The sequence below is a fragment of the Triplophysa rosa genome, linkage group LG9, assembly GCF_024868665.1.
Source record: "Triplophysa rosa linkage group LG9, Trosa_1v2, whole genome shotgun sequence".
In the NCBI taxonomy this organism is placed as follows: domain Eukaryota; kingdom Metazoa; phylum Chordata; class Actinopteri; order Cypriniformes; family Nemacheilidae; genus Triplophysa; species Triplophysa rosa.
Genome location: NC_079898.1, coordinates 8,707,887 through 8,725,901, shown reverse-complemented (window position 1 = coordinate 8,725,901; position 18,015 = coordinate 8,707,887). Strand labels below are relative to the sequence as shown.

Genomic DNA, 18,015 nt, shown 5'->3' with positions numbered 1-18,015 from the left:
AGAGAGAGAGAGAGAGAGAGAGAGAGAGAGAGAGAGAGCAGGGTTTGGAGAATAAAACCAGCACTGTGGTATTACGCTGTGTATTAAGTATAATGAGCCAACAGTCATGTCCTGTTGTTAATAAAGCCACTGTATATGTATTTTGAAAGCTGCTGCTTTTTTGCCAACCCTTAAAGAAACAGAGACGTGCAACACTTTCCAAATTGCAAACACCCTCTACTAACATTAGCTGTGAGAGACAGACGGTGCGACTGAAGATCTGATGCAGCAGTACACATCTTGTCCTTTCAGATTAAACACATTTCAAGTGCGATAAAAAGACGAGTGATTAATAAACAGCCTGCACAATTAATAAGAACTCCAGGGATGGGTTGAGAATAATACCCATAAGCCTCAGTGATCTGAAGTGGCACAGCACATGGACTGGGCTTGATCTGTGTCAGAAATTATTAAGCAATATTTGCCCCTGTATTTTTCTTAACATATGAAAACACACAGCCACAAACATGCATCAAATACTAGATTCATTTATTTGAAGTAAAATCCAGATGTCCACAAAATGACACAAAAAAACCCCCTAAAATTGAAATCAAATTTAAGTGCGACTTCAACACACACATACTTATCTTTATAAATACCTGTACCATTGTGAATTGAGGTAAGGTAAGAAGACAGTTTTCAACATTGAACTTTTGTATTTGCTCAATAAATGATTTTCGTTATTTTCATCTAAAAAAGTTACAAATTGTAGATTTATGTCGTTTCTTAACTGTTTCTCTAATCCCAGCCTCATATGCAATAGCAACTATACAGAAAACTCATTCATTCATTGGTTGTTTTAGCTCCTTGAATGCATCTTTGAGTAAACAGAGTCACCCCTCAGAGTAATGACATAAACATTTTAGATGACCTCTGTATAGTTAGTATCCCTATATGATGACATTTAGGAAAGGTTTAAGGGTCAATTCTGATATAATCACACAAGAACTTGAACTTGCAATTGTGTATATACATCAGCTAGATAACCTGACACTATTTGGTTTACAAGTACGCAGCCATATTTATTGCTTTACCGTGCGTGTATATACAGTTCAGATACTTTCAGATATGCTGTAGGGAAAAATGTCATACACACAGTTGTGACACACACTGTTGACATCGCATAGCTGAGACGGCAATGAATGAACGAATCATCACATACAAGCAACACAGACAGACAGACAGACAGACATCCGTTTTTAAATCAAGTGCCCACTGAGTGTAATTGATGTACTTTGCTATTTAAAAGAACCCTCTGTGGTGAGCTTGACTCTAAATCATGAAGTGATCATGAAATATATGTGCGGAGGTTCGAGGGCTGGTCCCTTTCTATTCGCCATCTAAGGACAATAGAGCCGTGGTATCTGTCTAGTCTCACAGCAGACTGAAGTGAGGCTGTCTCATCTGTATCACCCACATCCTCCTCTCAACAGCTTCAAATGAGAGAGAGAGAGAGAGAGAGGGAGAGAGAGAGAGAGAGAGATAGAGAGAGAGAGAGAGAGAGAGAGAGAGAGAGAGAGAGAGAGAGAGAGAGAGAGAGCGAGAGAGAGAGAGAAGGCNTCTGTCTTATTTATTCCTCGTTCTTTCTTTCACCCTCTCACACAAGCACATGCACATAGAATTATTCACAGAATGGTCGTGCAACGGTGTAAACAATTGAAATGTCATGCATTTCTATGACATGTCTTAGGTCTTTTGAAGCTCACGTCGTTGTGACCAGATATCTAGTTAGATTACAGTCTGCCTTGAAAATGACCCACACCTAGGAAAAAATACAAGTGTTTATTGGCGCATTGGTGTCCCAGGGGGTGCGTCAAAGGTAGAACAAATGTCCTCAGAATCAGGTTCAACGGAGGTGAGGTGTTTTATTGCCAAAAACATTATTGGTATTGCCTGCCAATTATCTGTCCGTTTTTGCAACCAGTTAAGTGTATTAAGGGTATTAATAAATAAGGAAAGGTCATTTTTGGGTAAGCTCTAGCTTTAAATGCTGTTGTGTTTTTGGGGACGGTTTCGTCATATTCTTGGTTGATAGACATCTAGAAGACTTATTTCTAGATTTAGAGCATCAGAGACTGAAAGAGATGGAGTTTATGTGGCAGCTGAGGGACATTAATGTGATGGATGATGTTGGTAATGTGCCTTATATTCGTTTGACAGGCAGAGGGCACCACACCCTCGGGGGCATGGCTCCACCTGTTGCTAGGCAGCTGTTGCTTGTTGCTAAGCGATGGTTGCTGTGCAGGGCTTGGGGTAAAAGTAAGGTCATAAATGACATGCTGAAAACCCTCTGTGTATGTGACGTGACTACATGTTAAATATAGTAATGCTGGTTATTTTAAAACCAGAAGGTCTTTCACTGTTAAATGTTTTTTTTTTTTTTTTGAGTAGACCTTCTATAGTCTCGAACTTTGACCTGTGATGCACAAAAGCACAAACATCATAGTGCAGCTATAATAGGATAGTTCACCTAAAATTAAACATTTTGTCATTGCGTATTCACCCTCTTGGCATTCAAAATCGTTATATGACTGTGGAACACAAAAAAAGATATTTTGAGAAATGTCTCAGTGGTTTTGTGTCCATATAATGAAAGTCAATGGAGGTCAATGTTGTTTGGTTACCAACATTCTTCAAAGTATCTTCTTTCGTGTTCTGCTGAAGAAAGAAAGTCATATAGGTTTGGAATGACTTGAGGCTGAGTAAATGATGACAGCATTTTCATTTTCTCCCTTTAAGGACAACATAAATGACATTCACAATTCTTTTGGTATGAGTCATTTTAACAACTATTATATACATTAAATTCTAATATAGTTATATACATACATTGCTTTGCAAAAGTATTCATCCCCCTTCATTTTATTCACATTTTGTTATGCTGCTGCCTTATCTTAAACTACTTTAAATGATTATTTTTTTACATTAATCTACGCTCCATGCACAATAATGACAAAACAAAAAACTGATTTTTGACAGCTTTGCAAATTTATTAAAAATAAAAAACAAAAATAAGTACATACCCTCAACTCAGAAAATGGTTAAAGCGCCTTTACAGACTCAAATCTTTTTGGGTATGATGTGAAAAGCTTTACACATCTGCATTTGGCAATTTTCTGTCATTCTTCTCCTCAGATCCTCTCAAACTCTGTCAGGTTGGATTGAGATCATCAGTAGACAAACATTTTCAGGTTTCTACAGAGATGTTCAGTTGGGTTCAAGCACTAGCTGGGCCACTCAAGGACATAGACAGAGTTGTCCATAAGCCACGCTTGCATTGTTTTAGTTGTGTGCTTAGGATCATTGTCATGTTGGAGAATGAACCTTCTGCCCTGTCCGAGGTTCTGAATGTTCTGGGCTAGGTTTTCATGATCATTATCTCCGTATTTTGTGTACAGTCCCTGAAGCTGAAAAACACCCCCACATCATGATGCTGTTTCCACTACACTTTACTGTTAAGACGGTATTGTACAGGTGTTGAGCAGTGCTTGTTTTTCTCCAGACATGATGCATGAATCTGAGATTCATCAGACCAGAATATCTTGTTTCTGACAGTTTGAAAGATTCGTTGAAGTATGTTTTTGCATATTTCAAGTTTCCATGTGTCTTCACTGAGCAAAGGCTTGAGTCTGGCCACTAAGCCATAAAGCCCAGATTGGTGGAGTGTTGCAGTGATGTTTGTCCTTCTGTAAGTTTCTCCCATCTCCATATATGATCATGGAGCTCAACCAGAGTGATCATCAGCTTCTTGGTCACCGCTCTAACCAAGACCCTTCTCCATCGATGGCTCAGTTTGGACAGGAGGTCAGCTCAAGTAAGTGATCTGGTGGTTCCAAACCTCTTTCTTTAAGGATTAATGGAGGTTACATGCTTCTGTGAACCTTCAATACAGCAGATTTTTTTCAGAAGTCTTCCCCAGATCTGTGCCTTGATACAATCCTGTCTCAAAGCTCTACTGGCAGTTCTTTTGACCTCATGTCTTGGTTTTTACTCTGATATGCATTTTCAGCTGTTGCACCCTTTATAGAGAGGTATGTGCCACTCCAAATCATACTTATTCAATTGAATTTGGCACAGGTTAACTCTACTCGAAGTGTATAAACATTAACAAGCAAAACTAATGTTTCTGAGCTAAATTTCAAGTGTCCCAGAAAAGGGTATGAATACTTATGCAATGTACTTATTTTTGTTTTTTATTGTTAATAAATTTGCAAAGCTGTCAAAAATCAGTTTTTTGTTTTGTCATTATTGTGCATGGAGTGTAGATTAATGTAAAAAATAAAAATTTAAAGTAGTTTAAGATAAGGCAGCAGCATAACAAAATGTGAATAAAATGAAGGGGGATGAATACTTTTGCAAGCCACTGTAAATGTGCTAGATTTCAACATGAAAAACCTCTGGATCGAATAGATGGATTCATTTAGCACAAGCTTATTGAAACAGTAGCGTAGCCATTTCCTGCAAATAGACATCATGTTGAAAAGAAATACACTTGTAAAAGTTGACCAGTGTAACTTTCCCATGGAAAGTAACGCCTCAGAATGAGACATCAAATAAATAATCTCAATGATTTCTACAAAACAGGAAATTATTTGTCATTCTCTTCAGAGAATGTTTAATTGATAAGCACTATTTCTTAAAACTTGCAATACTAGAGTATACGTTTTCCTGCCTTTAAAGGGATAATTCACCTAAAAATGAAAAGTTAAAAAGCCTTTATTAACACATGGCTTTATCTAAAAACACATCACACATGTGCACCGACGCATTGCGGCTTACAAGCCCAGCGTGAGTGTGTTTGAATGAGAGAGAGCTGATAAAGTGAGCAGACTGTCTATCCGAGATAGTGGTGTGTCTGTTTCATCGGCTCTGCTCTCTCTGCTCCTCTTCTCTCTCTCTTCTCTCTCTCTCTCTCTCTCGAGAGAGAGAGAGAGCGATGAAACAGACACACACTATCTCGGTAGGATCAGTCTGCTCATTTATCAGCTCTCTCTCATTAACACACTCAGTGAGGGTGTAGTAAAAAGCCCCCACGCGCTCACCAAAGCACAATCCATCACAGACGGGCTACTGCCGCATCAGCAGGGTTAAAACTTCATATGAAATCAAAATGTACCGCTTTTCCTTTCATAATGGCTTCATGTTTCTTTGATGTATTATACTTTGTGTATTAGGCAATGTGACAGTATTTACCGCAACAGATTTTTCTATTCTGTGTATAACATGGTTTGTAAAAATATTGTTGTTAATCCGAGTGAGACGCTGCACATGAGACGAAGAAACAGAGAAAGATAAACACACAGATCAAGAACACCCACATCTGAGTCCACAAATGGAGCGTATTATTGAAAAAGATGCAACATCTGTGATGTGACAATTGGGCTTTCAATATACAGTGCCTTGCAAAAGTATTCATCCCCCTTCATTTTATTCACATTTTGTTGTGTTTCTGCCTTATCTTAAACTACTTTAAATAAAAAAAAATGTACATGAATCTACACTTCATGCACAATAATGACAAAAAAAACTTTGCAAATTTATTAAAAATTAAAAACTGAAATAAGTACATTGCATAAGTATTCATACCCTTTTCTGGGATACTTGAAATTTAGCTCAGAAGCATTAGTTTTGCTTGTTGATGTTTATACACTTCGAGTGGAGTTGACATGTGCCAAATTCAATTGAATAAGTATGATTTGGAGCGGCACATACCTCTCTATAAAGGGTGCAACAGCTGAAAATGCATATCAAAATAAAAACAAAAAACTGCCAGTAGAGCTTTGAGACAGGATTGTATCAAGACACAGATCTGGGGAAGACTTCTGAAAAACAATCTGCTGTATTGAAGGTTCACAGAAGCATGTAGCCTCCATTTATCCTCAATGAAAGAGGTTTGGAACCACCAGATCTCTTACTTGAGCTGACCTCCTGTCCAAACTGAGCCATCGATGGAGAAGGGTCTTGGTTAGAGCGGTGACCAAGAAGCTGATGATCACTCTGGTTGAGCTCCATGATCTTATATGGAGAAACTTACAGAAGGACAAACATCACTGCAACACTCCACCAATCTGGGCTTTATGGATAAGTGGCCAGACTCAAACCTTTGCTCAGTGAAGACACATGGAAACTTGAAATATGCAAAAATGTACTTTAACAAAACTGTCAGAAACAAGATTCTCTGGTCTGATGAATCTCAGATTCATGCATCATGTCTGGAGAAAAACAAGCACTGCTCAACACCTGTACAATACCATCTCAACAGTAAAGTGTAGTAGAAACAGCATCATGATGTGGGGGTGTTTTTCAGCTTCAGGGACTGTACACAAAATACGGAGATAATGATGATGAAAACCTAGCCCAGAACATGCAGAACCTCGGACAGGGCAGAAGGTTCATTCTCCAACATGACAATGATCCTAAGCACACAGCTAAAACAATGCAAGAGTGGCTTATGGACAACTCTGTCTATGTCCTTGAGTGGCCCAGCTAGTGCTTGAACCCAACTGAAAATTCTCTGTAGAAACCTGAAAATGTCTGTCTACTGATGATCTCCATCCAACCTCACAGAGTTTGAGAGGATCTGAGGACAAGAATGGCAGAAAATTGCCAAATGCAGATGTGTAAAGCTTTTCACATCATACACAAAAAGAATTGAGTCTGTAAAGGCGCTTTAATCTGAGTTAAGGGTATGAATACTTGTGCAATGTACTTATCTTAGTTTTTTAGTTTAATAAATTTGCGAAGCTGTCACAAATCTATTTTTTGTTTTGTCATTATTGTTGATGGAGTGTAGATTAATGTAAAAAAAATAATTTTAAGGAGTTTAAGATAAGGCAGCAACATAACAAAATGTGAATAAAATGAAGGGGGATGAATACTTTTGCAAAGCAATGTATGTATATAACTATATTAGAATTTAATGTATATAATAGTTGTTAAAATGACTCATACCAAAAGAATTGTGAATGTCATTTATGTTGTCCTTAAAGGGAGAAAATGAAAATGCTGTCATCATTTACTCAGCCTCAAGTCATTCCAAACCTATATGACTTTCTTTCTTCAGCAGAACACGAAAGAAGATACTTTGAAGAATGTTGGTAACCAAACAACATTGACCTCCATTGACTTTCATTATATGGACACAAAACCACTGAGACATTTCTCAAAATATCTTATTTTGTGTTCCACAGTCATATAACGATTTTGAATGCCAAGAGGGTGAATACGCAATGACAAAATGTTTAATTTTAGGTGAACTATCCTATTATAGCTGCACTATGATGTTTGTGCTTTTGTGCATCACAGGTCAAAGTTCGAGACTATAGAAGGTCTACTCAAAAAAAAAAAAAAAACATTTAACAGTGAAAGACCTTCTGGTTTTAAAATAACCAGCATTACTATATTTAACATGTAGTCACGTCACATACACAGAGGGTTTTCAGCATGTCATTTATGACCTTACTTTTACCCCAAGCCCTGCACAGCAACCATCGCTTAGCAACAAGCAACAGCTGCCTAGCAACAGGTGGAGCCATGCCCCCGAGGGTGTGGTGCCCTCTGCCTGTCAAACGAATATAAGGCACATTACCAACATCATCCATCACATTAATGTCCCTCAGCTGCCACATAAACTCCATCTCTTTCAGTCTCTGATGCTCTAAATCTAGAAATAAGTCTTCTAGATGTCTATCAACCAAGAATATGACGAAACCGTCCCCAAAAACACAACAGCATTTAAAGCTAGAGCTTACCCAAAAATGACCTTTCCTTATTTATTAATACCCTTAATACACTTAACTGGTTGCAAAAACGGACAGATAATTGGCAGGCAATACCAATAATGTTTTTGGCAATAAAACACCTCACCTCCGTTGAACCTGATTCTGAGGACATTTGTTCTACCTTTGACGCACCCCCTGGGACACCAATGCGCCAATAAACACTTGTATTTTTTCCTAGGTGTGGGTCATTATCAAGGCAGACTGTAATCTAACTAGATATCTGGTCACAACGACGTGAGCTTCAAAAGACCTAAGACATGTCATAGAAATGCATGACATTTCAATTGTTTACACCGTTGCACGACCATTCTGTGAATAATTCTATGTGCATGTGCTTGTGTGAGAGGGTGAAAGAAAGAACGAGGAATAAATAAGACAGAAAAGGTCTGTATATGATCACTTCAAAGTCACCTCAAAGACCAAAGCAGATAAAGACAACAAGCCAGGGACACTACAAAGGTGACATAAGACCTAGAGAAAACAAAGCCAGCATACACACACATAGAAACACACAGCAGGGAGGCACGTGAGTGTTTTATCGAGCTGTCAGAGACACGCTGGTTTAGATAAACACAGGTGGTGTGTGTGTGCACACTCAGCAAACCCATCCTGCACTAAACCTGCTGCACTTTTGAAGGAGAACACACACAAGTACACACACACACACACGCACACACACACATGTAAGAGTTGAAGAGCATGAAATTGCAAATGACGTTAATTAATCAGATGTGTAGGTCTCTCTATCCGGGAATACTGCCAGTCTAATTGAATACACTTGCAGTAATTCAAAACATTAGAGCAAACAGATCCATACACGAGCAAAAGAGATAATACAGCCTGTTATACACTACTTTTACACACTATATCTATTATACACTTTTCTACAATGTCCTTACCTGAAAATGACCATTGCATCAACTGGATGAAAGCATTGGCTTAAAAACCATGCAGATGCCATCTCAATTCAATAAAATCAAACATTTTTAGGACCTAAAATTAAACAAAACAATTGGACAAGCATTTCATCACACTGTATTCATCTAAGGTTCTGAACTAGGAAGCGGAATATAACTTGGAATGCCACGGTCACACTTTTTTTCAATTAACTTCCATTCATACATGCAAATGCTGCAGACCGGAAGCACAATTTTGCAATAAAAAAGCTACAAAATGACGACATAACCCATGATGTGTGGATTAAAAAGCTTTGGCATGTGATATTATCTGCGTCGAGTATGTGTAGAAATTTAGCGTTTTACAATTTCACATTTTTTACAAAAAACAATTTTTAATTTAAACTGAGGAACGACTAGAAGAGATTAGAATAAACATAACGTAGTTGCGGTGTGTACACTATTGTTATCTTTATAGTTATCTTTCTTGAATAAACCTTTCCATCATGTTTAACACGGGCGATTATTATTTCAAGCATCACATTTTCTTCAATTTTTTGAAACCTAATTATTAACCACATTTGTATATGTTTGATGTGTTATAGTGTGCTGGAAAATGCTTCACACGTTTTCTAGATTCTCAGCGTGCAGATCAAAACAGAGAGAAACTGTTGCATTGCTAGAGATGAAGAGAGACTCTAGATTTTTGCTCTAGATACATATTCTTTTTTTATTCTTTCAATTCCAGTCATAAATTACCTCCAGTCCTCATCCCGTCTCTCAGAAGAAACACATCTGAGCTTGAGACCTCTTTTCAAAATCAACTGAATGTCAATTCCTCCTATCTGTTCAGGCAGCAGAGCAGATTTAAGAACACACACACACACGCACGCACGCACGCACGCACGCACACACGCACGCACACACACACACACACACACACACACACGTGTGGAATGCATTAGTCAGCACTTTCTGTACTACAGAGGGCAGAGAAAAAAAAGACACTGTCTGTTTTTATTACATTGAAACACTGGGAAAGTCCCCCGCTGATAGCCCTGTTTGTCCGCACGTGCCGTCTGCATTGTTCACTAAAGGAATTATGCAAATCAAATAAATTTGCACAGCACAATTTCCCATCTTGCAGATCTGAATTTTGGAATGAAGCTTTTTTATATAGAAGTCTAATATGAAAAGAATCAATGCGACTAAAAGGAATAATGATTGAAATGCAGTCCTACTTTAGTTTATTTAACAGGATTGTGTGTGCGTAGAGATGTGAAGACGTGAACTGAATGCAGATGATTCACTGCAGTATTATTACACAGATCTGTCAATGTGTAACGTCTCGCGTAGTCAGACCTCAATACTGAAGGTCTGGGAACTTTGGCCGCTTTCTTTGGTCAAGGTAAACGTGATTGGTAAAGCAACCAATCACATTTCGTTTTGTCATGTTTCGCGTCATGTTTAGAGGCGTGGAAATGTCCCCGCAGTAAAAGACCGGTGTACATTCACCAACGTGTCAGAACGCTTAAACATTTATGCCGTGATCTATGCATACTTTTTAAGAATTAAGCGTTTAGTCGATTGTGATGAATTCTTATTGCAACAGATGTAAACACGACTGCTTACTCCTTCGATCAGACGGCTTCGTGTTGTTTCCAGGCAGACCGTTAAAGAACGCAACACGCACGTCTCCCAGAAATGATTCAACCAATCAGATGACGACTTCAAACGTGCTGAAGTGTTTCCAGAAACGTGTGCCTTATGCATCAGACGTTCAGCCAACGGTCCATGGGCGTGACGCGTGACGTCTGAGACTAGTGTTTAACAAGCACTGCTGGATTTATAGCTGTGATGCGCTCAGTTTTATTATGGAACGACTCGATTGAAACATCATCGTGAACTGCTGTCCTTGACCGTCTCCCCTGTCACTCACTTGATCTTGTGTCTCCAGCACGTCTCTGTCGGGTGTCTCTGTACCCCAGTGTTTGTGTGTCTGTGAGAGGCCAGTGATGTTGAGCAGGACTGACGCAAGGCAGACAGCCAGACTCTCCAACACACACACACGCACGCACGCACGCGCACACACACACACACACACACACACACACACACACACACACACACACACACACACACACACACACTGGAGTCTTTTTCTTATGGACTTCAAATTCTGAGATTTAAGCAGAAGTCTCTATTTAATCTCACAGCTGTCAAGAAGAAAAAGCTCAGTCTGATGTCTCCATATGTGGCAAACATGACTCTCTCTCGCTCTCTCTCTCTCTGTGTATCTCTCTGTCAACACTCATGAAGCTCTTCTCATCCAGTCCGAAGCTTCACCCAAACAGACTAGCACTACTCAGAGTGTGTGTCCTTATGCGGTCCCTATAAACTTCAACAACATTAGGGATTAGTCTGAACACTAGGTGTTGTTCGCTGTCATTATTGATTTATCAACTACTGAGTCTCTGTGGTCATGCTCGGGTGACTTCAGGCCAGAGGCTGAAAGGCCATTGGTTGTGTGCTACATATGTATACTTCAAGAGCTCAGACACTGGCAACACGTCGCTAGTAGACAAACACACTGAGGGGGGTTTTATACGACCACAAAAGACTCAACGCAGACTCCACAGAGTCCAACACGCACTGTAAATACTGTACTGTTGTGTTTGAAGTTTTCTAAACACGAAAAGAGTAATAAAATATCTTCTCCAGCAGGGATCTGGCTTAATAAAGGCTTCATCAAATCCTTTATTATCGGGTACAAAGCCCCCTTAGAGAGACAATAATAGACAAAAAGAGCTTTCCAATCAGACCCATGGAGGCTTCTCTCCAAAATACAGTTCCAGGAACAAGACGGCCTGTTTTCTGAGGACAACTAAAAGAACAAAGCACTTAAGAGTCACACGCCGAAATGTTACCCTTAAATACATTTTATCGCAGGCAGAGGCCAGCCATTTCTCTGGGGCGGCACGGAACACATTGACCAGGTTTACATGGACGTCAGTAATCGAATTATTTGCCTTATTCTGAGTAAGCTAATATTACGATTAAGGTGTTTACATGAGTTGCTTTAAGAATATACCTTTCATGTTCCCGTTTTACATGTTACACTACATAGTTCGATTAATGGCATACGTCATTACGTCCCTAAGTGACGCCGTTCGACGTTCCCTCCATAATTTCATGTATCAACAAACAGTTCATCTTCGCAATGGTACCACATACAGTTATTGGTGTTTCATTTGTTTTCTAGAATTGTTGGCATCTTTCTTGTTTCCCGTTCGGACCAAAAATGTGCTTTCTTCCTTGAAGCCATGTTGTTTGCCATAAAACGAAACGGCTGTCCACTGCCGTGCGTGTGTGTGAGACCTGTCGCAAAGTGCCGCGAAAGTTCCTACGCGCCGATAATCGTGCGATTAAGGTGTGTACATGTCTATACCGCACTTCGATAATGCGACTAGAATAGGAGTACTCCACCCGTCTTAATTCGATTTGTGTTTACTACGATTATGAGTTTAGACGGATTAAGCCAATCAAAAAGCTCTGTTTACATGGTCCATTCTTAATCAGAGTATTGTCTTAATCGTGTTAATATCGGATTATTGTTGTCCATGTAAACGTGGTCAATGTTGTACAACAAACAACATACTTAACTAATCCTTAAATATTGACATTTTTTATTAATTTGATGTTAATTATTTGAAGTATTTTAGGTGCCCCAAAATAATGTATCATGTATAACATTAACTTCAATGATATGACCGAAACACCGATAGATCCAAATACACTACCATTCTAAAGTGGAGGGTCAGTTCACTGAGATGTATTACATTTTCGTGGAAATAATTTTGATCTAAAGGCATATCTATTTTTGAAACTTGTTATGTAGAAAATAATAAAACTTCTTTTACTATACAAAAAAGGGCCCAGAATAGATGGAAACACCTTCAAAGTGTTTAAAAAGCATCTCAGTGTAATTTCTCTGGCTACTTTGAAGATGCTAAAATATTATAAACTCTATCATAGTTTTGTTTTTTGGCACAACATAATTTCCATAAATATATTTGTGTTATTTCATAGTTTTGATATTATTATAAAGTGTGGCAATATAAATAAAGAATGTGTAGTATACAACCAGACACTTCTGTGGCCTGTATCACGAAGCCGGTTTCGGTTTTTACCCAGGTAAGCTTGCGTTTAGTTTGAGCATACTACTTTTCGGGCTCAAGAAGGTGGATTGGTTTTGAGGGGGTTTCATCATCATGGTAACTTAGGCTACACGGCTAACCTGCTCCAGAGCAAGTTTTATTCTGGGATAGAGATCGCAAACCAAAATTGGACCAATCAGCTCTGAGAGAAGTGACGTACAGTATATCTGATGTAGTGAAGCCCCCCATGTATCTCTTGCTCAGGGCCTACACAGAACTTTTGAGGGGCATGTGCTGAAACTGAAAAAGGGCACCCCCTCCCATTGGTCACATCTTAATGACAAATTAAATCAAACAAAATAATAGTCTCAAAAGCTCAAACACTTAACAGTCTTTACTGCTAAATTCTAAATTAAATACAGAAGAATACTCATTAAAGCTACAAAACACAATCATTTCTTCTTTTCTTTTCCTCTTAGATTAAAGGGGTACTGCAACGGTGTGTCATGCATTCTGACTTCTTTACAATGTTAAACGTGCTGTCTTCTCATGCTTAACATGGTCACCTTGTCAAAAAACGAGTTGGGCGTATTACGTAGTATTTCTGTGCTCGATACACCCCCCCAGCGATCGTACAGGTTTCGGAAAGATTTTTTCGAACATATAAAACTTTAAAATTTATAAAAATATAAAAAAATATTTTTTTCTTAGTCCCTTATTGGACAATTCTCCCAGAAAAGCACACGGCACGCCCACGCGGCAGCAAGGATAGCAGGAGAAGGAGCATATGTTCGCAAAGTTCAGGTGTTTGTTTGTTCACTGCATTTGGGTGATGAATGTTATATAAACGGTGGATATAACGCTGGATTTGGAGATCGCTTGAAACTGATATATGGAGCCGTCCCAGCGCTAAAAGATGCCGGAAATGAACTGCATGCGGTGAGTGAAGCTGATGTCTGTGTTTTGTTGGCAATGTGTGCGCACGTGCTTTAGTTCAGCCTACTCCTCCCCCCGCACGCACCATATGCTTTCGGAAATAATCGTACAGATGTATATATCTTTTATAAATGTGATCAAACTAAATACTCTTCGAAGATAAAACATATGCGATACTACTCTATAGGTACTCAAGATTAATATGAGATTGGCAGAAACCGCGTATGTTAGGGCCGCTTTAACATTAGTGACAGAAGTCACAGCAGCAAGTTTAAGAATGCGGCTCCTTTAATAGCTGACGCTCTGCGCAGATCTGACGCATTCCCCATTTTACTTTGTGCTTACGAAAATACTAAACAAATTGTGCTTTAAGCCATAATCTTGAGTGTTTTTGTTCATTCAACCACGAAAGAGAAACGTAATACTGGTGCGCTGTCTGACACATTCTGACAGAGATTTAGCCCGTGTATACACCAGACGGGACCGCTGTAGCATTGCGTTGTGCCGCGACACGCAGCTGGAAGCTGTCTCTATACTGAACGCGTCAAAGCAACCATTTAAAATTGCGCCTAAATGGATTGAAGGCTTCTACATCAATAAGAGCGTGATTGGACAAAGAATGACAAAATATTTATTTAAATATTTTTAATGCGTTATTCTGAAAAAGTGATGCCATCTGGGAAAAGCCATCACATGGTGAAATTGTACATATGAAAGGTTTTGAATTCATATGAAAGCTGGTTTTCAGCCCTTTCCAAATCCAAGTTTTTACAGCGTGAATATGAATTAACCATGCGACCGTACAATGCGTTTGATTAATAAATGAAGTGTATCATCAATCATAAATTAAAAAATAAATTTCTTAGATATATTTTTACCTAGGTGACGAGGATCACTCAGTCGCTTTGTGTCAAACTCAAATGCAGTTAACGTTCATGTTACGGGGTTCTTGACCAGCGAATGTGTGCAAATGTGCATTTCGTCCGTCATCATTAAAACGGCGACATCACCGTTTTAATCAACAGGTTACAACGTTGTTGTAGCTATATGGGTGCTGTTTTCTTGTTGTAAAAAAAACATTTGGCCAAAATCTAATTGATAAAATATGAAAGTGTGACCAATAGCATCGATTTATTGAAAGAAAAAAAAAACACCACCATAAAAGGGCACTTCAGAGTGTAAAGGCAAAAAGGGCATGTGCTCTGCACAGGTTGAGCCCTATCTGTGCACGTGCCTGCTCTCGCTCCAAATTAAGAAAAGTTGAAAGTGATAAGATGTTAGAGAGAATATCTTCTGCTGCTAAGTGTTTATTTGTATTGTATATTTACATTTATTGATTATAATTCAAAAGACATTCATATAATTATTATATGAGTTGATAATTAATATAAATTAATTAATATTAAACATAGCATTTAAGTTAATATACTGTAACTATGTTTGTATAAAACCAAACTTCGATATATAAAGCATTTTAAAGTAATGAAGTTTTTTTTATCTTATTGTAAACCTATATAAATGATTTAAATTCAGTTGATTCTGTATTGATATAGTCAATAGCTGCCTTCTCAAACTTTCGCTTGCAGCAGTGTTTATTCCTGCCTTGTAAATGTGTTTCAATTCATGACATTTTTTCATAATGATCTCTTTATCTTCAACAGAAAAGTGAATTGCGCTGATACTCGTAAGAAGTCAATCAAACTGATGACGCTTTCCATGTTTTCGTGTCACACTTTCAGTTGCACGCGACTCACAAACTCTGGATCAAACCGGAGTTGACAGAGAACGTTTATAGCAAGCGTTGTGCTAAACCTTGGGTTGGGTTTGTCTGGTTTTGTCAACTCAAAACTTACTCTGCAACTCAGTGTTTGTTCACCTCGCATCGTGATACAGACCTCTGATCGGCTCTGAGACGCATGTAAACACCAGGTGTTAACGCGATCTGTCTCGTCTGACCACTTGTGTAAACAGTGTCTGAGCGAGCAATATGTGGAGTGATCTACGGCCTGTGGTTTGGTGTGCCACTTTCCCAGCCGCTCCGCTGTTGCCCTGCAAAGACCCTGGCACTGCTTTCCACTTAACCATGTGACCTTCTGTCAGCCCTGGGACCAGTTTCCAACAGAACGATTGATCAGTGACAAAACGGCCCAAAAGCAGCCAAAAGTGCTTCGTGTGCACATCCGTCTGATCTGAAAACCCAACGCCAGTACAGAGCTGACGTGTGCACACATCAGATCTGCACCTGCAAAGTGCAGAGGAAAGCAGCAGACCTGTAGATCATCATGTTTGAAATGCACAAAGTTGAAAAAATCTGACTTCAAGGGCCTTTTAACCAGAACGTTCCCCTAAAACGTGTCAACATAAGTCGTTATTTATCATCGATAACAATAAAACAGAAAAACAAAGCACAGTTTGGCGAACGCTGATAAATGCTTGTCTGCTGTCACTCTTTGATGACTCATCCAACTTTCAGACAGAGGAAATGTTAAGTATTCACTTCCTGATGCAAACAGCGATTATAAGCAATGAGTCACATAAACTCGTACTTTCCTAGCACTGAATTGAATGGCAACATTTCAACACATGCAGGTGAGCAGCAATGAGCTTTTCAACAGCCCGTTCCCAGTCACCGCTGACAGGACAAATTATTGTGAATTGTCTGGATAACATCAGAACAGCTGTAGGGGTAACATGAGACTATACAGACGCAGGCTGACACAAAGCATCTAGATCAGTGTTCAAGACAAGAGGTCATATGATCCACCTCAAGGGGTGGAAAAGAGATGAAGGGGATCCTGAACTGGGCCATCTCTGATGTGTATCCAGGAAAAAGCAGCGGGATAATGACAGTGATTGGGGAACATCTGAGAGATTGTTTGAGTAGAATTAGGCCACGCTGGATCTGGGTCCAGTGATCATGCACTACAATGAGGGCAACAATCATATGACTCAGGATTATGGGTAATGTAGTTATTGTAATGTTATTGTAGTTAGTAATGTAGTCTCATAACAACCTCATGTTTACGTTACATCAAGAAATTTGCATCATCTTAATTGATTAAGAGATAAAGAACGAATGACTTATTTTAGTGATGTTGCAGTATAGGCGTAGGCACTGCTTTACATTGTTTAATGCGTAAACAAATTAAAAATAAATCACAACTATGTCCATCACTCTTTATTTCAACCCACATGAAAAAATACTAATATCATTTACTATAGTAAACTGTGGTAAAATTCTATAAAATTTACTATAGTAAGGTTAAATTCCTTGTCTTCACTTATCTTTGTTTAAATCTGTTTATAATTTTGTATTTATACATACTGTAGTTCTGTTACAGTTGTTGAACTATAACAGCTTTGTATAATATGTTGCACCTCATAAACACTTCTACACTTAAATTTATAAATTTTCATTTTTGTGTGTTTTATTTTCACTTACACCACGGGGCTGTTGAATGCTTCAATCTGATTGGAACACCTATGAAGGTGTTCCAGGTCTGCCGACCGCATTACAGTTCCATATCACTTCGCCAAGTTTAAACAACAGAAAGGTTTTAGTGTAGCCTAAAGGCCATCAAAGCACACAGCACCCTGCTCTTGATCTGACCTTTATAATGTCAAACTTTACTGTTAATGGATAAGTGTGCAGTTTCGTTTCAATAAACAAAGCATTTCAAAAGCAAGAAAAATACTGAAATCAAATAAATCAAATAACTAAATTACGAGGAACAATACAAGGAATAAATAATATTATTATCACTGGCTTTACTGTCACATTACTGCGTGGTCTCTCACTCTCTCACTCACACACACACCAGTGGCATGCCTCCGAGTCCATTCACTCTAACGGACACTTGAAATGAGATGCGCAAAGTAGTCCTACCATCAACAGCATTTTAAAGACGATAACATGACAAACGTTGAAATTAAACATTTGAACAATGTCCTGTGGTACGGTAACCGTAATCCGAAGGTCGATTACCTTCGATATCCGAATATATCGAAGGTAATCCGAAAGTTAATGCACACCCTGTGGCGGCCACGCATTACCGCTTCGCGTCGTGGCCGCATTACCACCTCTGGGTGTGCATTAACTTTCGGATAATTGAAAGGCTCGTCGTCAATTATTCCTTATCTCAATTATTCCTTATTTGTCAAATTGCAGTGCAATTACAATTTATACACCCGTGGGGCCTATTTTCA

At 38.8% G+C, this 18,015-nt stretch overlaps 1 protein-coding gene across 1 annotated transcript in view; it reads right to left on the bottom strand.

Moving 5' to 3' along the window:
* The window catches only part of prkceb (protein kinase C, epsilon b), an 81,774-nt gene that overhangs the window by 39,539 nt on the left and 24,220 nt on the right, over nt 1-18,015 (bottom strand). The gene's annotated exons all lie outside the window — the stretch shown is intronic.